We start from the raw sequence: 7,223 nt of genomic DNA, 5'->3' as shown, positions 1-7,223 counted from the left end.
CCAATAATACCATTACAAAAACCTCCCAGGCCAGTTTTAAGGCTGGCAATTCCCTCTAAAATGTGTGTTTCCTTCAGAGGAGGAAGAAAAATAAACAAGACTAGCAAGTTTGGACATTTTGGAACAGACTCCCTACAGTAGTAGCTGAGGTCCTCTGAGTTACTTCTGTCTCAAGACAAACTAAGTGCACTTTAATATTCTTCTTCCATAGATATGAAAGAAGAAAAGCTCTACAGTAATCTAAGGTGCTGTTTTTCTAGGAGTCTTATAATGCTATGCAAAGTGCTGATTCATGACAAGATAAGAAGCTTGCATTAGAATGTAAATCAATGCACTGCTTACCTTGTCAAGAAGATCTTCATATCAAAAAAAGTTAGATGAATTAAACAATGTGCTTACTGACATAGTTGATTTACATTCTGGCAAAAACTTCTTATTTCATCACAGATCAATAAGAGTTCACTAACAGGCAGCTGAACTCCAGACCACGTGGACTTTGGAGTAACATGACCTGTGTTCAAATACTCACTGTGCCACTTACTATGTGATCTTCCATACATTTCTTTCTTAAAGTTTAGTTTCCTCATCTGTAAAATAGGAATGATAATAGTAGCTACACATGGGGGCCTATGAAGAATCTGAGTGCACCCATGGAAAGTGCTTGTTTTGGGCACAAAATAAATGGTTCTGTTTGCATATGCAATCAGACTGTATGAAATGTGGTCGGCTCCAGAGTGCACTTCAGCATCTGAGCTCTAGTGTTTCACTGTGCAGTACAGGTCCTGCAAGAAATGGATGAGAATACCATTTACGAAATTGCTAAGCAATCATAATACCTTCCTACAAGAATAAATTTCAGGTTCTGTATAGAGCATTAAGCATTGCTTTGCCATCTTATTTCAGAAAATATGTCACCAAATTAGCATATGCCTGCTCCTTATCTCTCTGCATTAAGTCAATTTATTTACATGTCTTTCTCTCCCACCATTGGGATTGTGAATTCCTCAAGGGTAAAGGCTTGGACTAATTTTCTTAGTATTTCTTGCATGTCTGGCACATGGTAGAGTTAACGCATTTTTATTGAACGTGTGGAATGTCAGGTACCTGACATTAACTAGGAACATGAGACAGTACAATCCTTTATCTATTATAATTAGGCTGACCTTTCCAGATGAATAAGTAATTTGTCTGCATTGTTTAGCCAACCCTGAATTACAATTGTTGGTATTTGACAATTAATTAGGATATGCTAATGTTAAAATGTAAGCACTATCAGGTGTGTGTCAAACAAAAGATAGATGGGAAGCCAGAAGTGATATATGACATATCCAATTTTCATAAGGTCATTCAACATTTAGAATCCCCTACTGCTGCTTTCTCTACAACCAAGCAGAATTTTGATAATCTATTTTTGCATTATTTGAAGACAGCATAAAGTTCGGTGAAGATTCTTGTCTAAAATATATTCCTCAGTAAAAGGTGATCTATCCCACCCAATTTATTAACCTCCTTATATTCTTTTGGCCTCTTATGCCTTGCTGATCCTTGGTGAAGTGCTTCATTGAGTGGCGTACTGCTCTCCTGTTTGCTTCATCTCCCAATACCTCAGTCTCATTCACAGTAAGGGTAGTGCTCTGGAATGGGCTTATTGCACAAATGTTAAGCAGCTTCAGTGTCCAAACAGACTGAACTCACAAGCCCTGACTTGTCACACAACTTCAGAACTCAGTTCAGGGCTGTACCTTGGGGTATGGGACCTGGGAAAGTTAATGCTCTGTGGGTCAGGCATTATGGGGAAGCTAACAAATAACCTTTTCTCCCTTCCTCCTCACTGGTAGACTGCTCCATTAAGTCCGTCCAGTGAACAGACCAGCTGCATTTTCTTGTGAAGCTGTGGCCAGCTTGGTAATATCCAGTGCTATGCTTGGAAAGTGTTTAAAAACTGACTCTCTAGACAAAAGTAAAGCCCTAATTTGTAGTATTTGCCAATTTCCATGGCATAAATATTTCCACCATGGCCAATTTTAAACAAGGTGATGTCATTGGACATGGATTTGGAAAGACATGCACACAATTGGCTCTGGTGACAACTGCAGCACAGCCCTGGTGACACTTCACTCTTTTTGCCTTTTCTCATGTCCTGGTTTAATTCCTTTTTCTTCCTACTTTTGCTGCCCTGGGATTGTGCCCATACAGATTGCATATGGTCTATGACATATAGCTTGTAGACTGCTGCAGAACCTAAGCTAAAATGAGAAGCTTGTGATTACTATTTCTGCATTATATCTATATAGCTGGTCCAATTATTTCTTCTTCATTGTGAAAATTTTCAAGTTGAAAAATCTGACCCAAAGGTATACAGAAATATGCCTTGTAGGATACAGAGCAAATAGTTGACAATGAGGAGCTGTGAACCAAAAGGGATAAAATGCATTGCAGAGAGGAAAATTTCCATCAAATGCTAAGTTTTAATCCAGAGTCTGTCTCCCTGCTGTTATCAGTATTATATTATTAAATAGTTGATTAATAGAGATAATTCCTTTTTGCTTCATGGAATAAAAATTGAAGACTTCATGGTGGGTTTTTTTTAAGGGTCAGAGGAAAGGAAGGGTCAAAACAAAGGGTTATGTGGACTTTGGGGACCAAAAAAATGGAAGAAAATTAGAATATTTGATGATGTTTTGAGGAGTGGATTCTATTGGTGCCCCACCCAGACCTCCTTTACCAGTGGGCTCACCCAATCCCCAGCTGCTGTGAGTGTTGGTTGCTTGTCTTCCAAAGCTACTTTCTTCTCCTGAGCATTGTCTTCCAAAGAATGACCATCTGGCCAGAAAGGTTATGCTCAAACCCTGGCACTAGTCAGAGGCCAGTGACTGTCACACACAGGTGTACAAATGGTTGGCCCACTTACCTCAACATGAAAATAAATTTGTAATTCCAATGAGTGCTCCTCATTGAGATTAAGCAGAACTTAATCTCCATCACATCCTTGTTTAGCTTTCTCCTCCAATCCATCCTGCTTCCCTCACTTCCCTTCTCTTGAGAACACTTGCTCAATAAATGACATTGACAGGCATTCCTGTCTTAGGTTCTGCTCCTAGGAAACACAACTTGAGACATTTTGTATTTAAGGTTTTCTTTACTTAAGATTGAAGAGCTCATCACAATATAGTCTCTCTTTATCAGAGTGTACTTATGAAGGAGAAATACAAAGATAAGTTGATAACATGTCTGGGCTAAGCTTGATCTTTGAAAGTATTTTTCTCAGTCTTTAGGGTAGAATCAAAGGTGGTGCCATTCATCTGTAGAGTGTGCCAGTGTTTCAAAGACATGTAAATAGATAGATCTATCTTAACTTGACAAGCAGATTATATAATCGATTAGGAAGGTGACATTAGCATTTCAGATAGAGAGGTTAAATGGCTTACTCAAAGCCTTTTGCCTTAACTGGATAGCAAAACATAACTTTTTTATGAGAAATGAAGCTGGAAACTGGCCCATTGGGTTGAAACAGTGACTTGCTGCCTATTTTTACTATCTCCCTCCCTGTCTTGCTGTCCATCTCTGTAGTCATGATGTGGGACTTGATAATATCCAGCTGCCTAGAATTCCTTGACTTGCTAATTTATAATAATAATAACGAACACTTTTTACTGCTTTTACATCTGGGCCAGATTCTCTTTATTTAATCCTCACAAGAAACTGATGGTGAAAGTAGTATTATCAAAATTATTAACAAAATTCAAGTCATCTAGCAAGTGTGTGGCAATCTGAAATTTAACACTAGTTAACATCTCCTTAGGTATTTGCCCTTATCTGTTTAAAATAACTAGCAGGGAGATGTAAGCAATAAGAGAATGCTGTGCTGGTCTGTTGTTTGCTCTCAGATCTGTTCTTTGGCCTCTTCCCACTCTTTCCTGTATCAAAAGGTGTTGAACTCCACAGACTGCATTTCCCAGTCTGTCACATGTCAGCTAGCTTCCAAACTGGGTTTGGTCAATAGGAGGCACTGATGGGAAATTGAAGGACTGGAGGGAGAAGCCAAGGTATTTCTCCCCTCCCTCCTCACCTTGCTTTTCTGGCAATAGTCATGTGTCATCCATACTCATGGATTCTTCTAACAGACTTACTAAGGCTTCAGTTTCTACCAGCTGAGCCCAGCTCCTGAGCACTCATAAGCCACGTCCTTCCTCTGTGCTTCCAGCCTATGGGTGGCTTCCTGCCATTGTTAATCCATGAGTTGCCCCACTATTATATGTTCGGCTTCTGCTCTCCCAACATCTATATAACCAATTCCCTGCATTAAAATCCTTCTGTTGAAATGCTTGAGTGGTTTCTGCATCTTGGCTAGTCTCTGACCAATGTGGATGCAAATCACACATCATAATCTATAGCAGTACTGTCCAATACAATAGTTACTAGCCCAAATTGAGATGGGCTATATGTGTAAAATATACACTGGATTCTGAGTAGTGAGTATGAAAAAAATGAGTGTAAAATATTTCAAGAATTTATTGATTTTGTATTGATAATCTGGATATATTGGGTTGAATAAAATATGTTATTAAAATTATTTTTACCTCTTTCTGTTTTCTTTCCTTAATGTGGCTACTAGGAAATTTAAAATTACATATGTAGCTTGCATCTGTTTCTTGAATTCTATTTCTGTTGGATAGATATTCTCAGAATCATGCATCCTATGTAGCCTATGTGTATGACTTTGAGTTTGGTCTTATAGATTGAGCAAGTGAACTTAGCTGGAAGGGTATGACCTGATGGACAATACTGAGAAAGTATTGCCTGCTCAGAGATTAGAGCTGTCTAGAAGGAGAACTGGGAAAGTGAATAGAGTATGCAAATCCAGAGGAAAAAGATAAATATTCTCCTCATCAGCAGCACCTTGGTGGCCAAGTAGAGCCCTGAAGTAGAACTACTAGTAGACAAAGCTGATGCAAACGACAGTTGAGAGGCCAGCAGTCTGAGGTTACAATTTGATAGTGTCAAAAAGAAATTCAGACTTAGTAAGGATAGGCTTTATTCAAAAGGGTTATTGCAAGGCAGGAAAAGGACTATTGTAATAGGGAGGATGCTCTGCTCTGGCCATAAGGTCTGCAAGTGTCTCAAGGCTTAGGCAAAAAGGGTTTTTCTTGTCCTTATTTATTTATTCATTCATTCATTCATTCATTCATTCATTCATTTGGTGGCTCAAGCTGAAAATGAGCCAAAGTTTCAGGACCAGGGTTGAGAAATAAGTTGGACCGAAGCTTGCTTAACAAGCATCTTGTTTTGATTGATCAGTGGAACAAGCAGTTCAGCTAATCATGTATGAGACAAATGGGAGTGTACAGGGTCTGTGTCTGACCTTCTCACAGGTAAACAAGGAGATACCTATGGCCCTTATCTAAGTCTTACCGGGAAAGATAGTTATTTGCAGTAAGCCAGTTTCTGAAACACAAAGGAGTGGGGACGGGGGACGTTTCTTTAACTGGCACTATTTCCCAGGGTCACACAGGTAAGGTTAAGTTCAACGTTGCCAATAGCTTATCAAAAACTGAGTTCAGTTTTTGGACACAGGAAGGGGAACATCACACACCGGGGCCTGTTGTGGAGTCGGGAGAAGGGGGAGGGATAGCATTAGGAGATATACCTAATGTAAATGACGAGTTAATGGGTGCAGCACACCAACATGGCACATGTATACATATGTAACAAAAAAAAACTGAGTTCAGTGGCTTGTTTTCCTGCCCCTAAACCTACTTCTTTCTCCTCTAGTTACTGATGTCTCCATCCCCAAGATGCCCAGGTACAAAACCTCAGCCATCATACACACCTCTTCTCTTTCTTGCCCCTCATCTATCTGCTCAGCCTGAAGGTCTGGAGAAGTATCTTCTTCCCCAAGGTTGCTTCTGTCTGCCATTCTGTTCCTAGGTTGCTCTGTCCAGGCTCTTATCACCAGGGCCTTATCACCTCACACTCATTTACTACAGCAGCTTCCTATTGGGTCTCACTGCTTCCTGCCAGAGCACATCTGCAGCTGAAGTTCAGTCACACCCTGTCTGTGCACAGAAGCCCTTAGCAGCTCTGCACTGCCCACAGGTTAACACTCAAACTTCCCACCTCACTTCTGAAGCCCACCCACAAGGTGACCTAAGTCCTCCCATGCCTCTAGATACAAGCTCCATCCAACTACCTACTTAAGTCTGAACATGCTATAAGCTTCTCTACCCGTAATCCATTCCTTCCCTTGTTCAGTCTAACCGAGATGACTTTCCACCCTTTCTTCCCGTTTTTGACTGCTGAAATCCAATCTTTCCTTTAGGTGTAGCTCTAGAGCTGCCAGCCATATCCATGCAGCTCAGTGTTTCTCTCTGGCTTACATTATTTTCTCCTTTTTTTTTTCTGTGTTTACATAGCATTTTGTTTGTATATGGTGGTCTGCTTGGGTTTCTAATTCAATGACTTGCATTTTTAGTGATGTGTAAACATACACATCTCCCCTGCAATTTGTAAATTCCTTGAAAGTAGGGATGTGTCTCAGTGATCTGTGAGTTTTCTCAGACTGGCACAGTCACTGACCCATGCTAAGCAATTGAATTACATTTTAACAGATACTTTTGAAATGGCCTAACTTAATATAGACGTTTTTGTGTTACGTATTAAGAACCAAAACAACAACAAAAACACCTCCTTAAAAGTTTGCCAACATTTGTGAACCCCTGGGGTAAGAGCAAGAACATTTAATTCCTTTTAAATGCAGTTTAAGTACAAAATGGAAAATATACAACTGTTCGTGACCAATTCTTTTTGATAAAAGAGGATACTTTCAATAGAAGGGAAAAAAGTTTATAGGATTAATTAAATTAATTTTCCACCTATTTAGAACAATCAAGTATCTAAACTCTGTACTATCTGGAGATCACATATACACATATATACACATATATACACACATATATATACATATACATATATACACACATATACACATATATGTATATATACATATATATGTGTATACTATATACATATATACACATATATATGTGTGTGTGTATATATATGTGTATATATAGAGAGAAAGAGTGAGAGTGAGAGTGCCCTATTGAGTAGTTTTTGTAATAGTGGGGGAAAAAAATGCTACAATTTCAATCTATCCTGTCAAACTCCTTTAATGTTAAACTGTAAACAAATCTCTATTAAAGTGGGCACAGCCCTGCCCACTT

Source organism: Macaca thibetana, chromosome X (assembly GCF_024542745.1).
Source record: "Macaca thibetana thibetana isolate TM-01 chromosome X, ASM2454274v1, whole genome shotgun sequence".
Classification (NCBI taxonomy): domain Eukaryota; kingdom Metazoa; phylum Chordata; class Mammalia; order Primates; family Cercopithecidae; genus Macaca; species Macaca thibetana.
Note: the sequence above shows the minus strand (reverse complement) of the source record.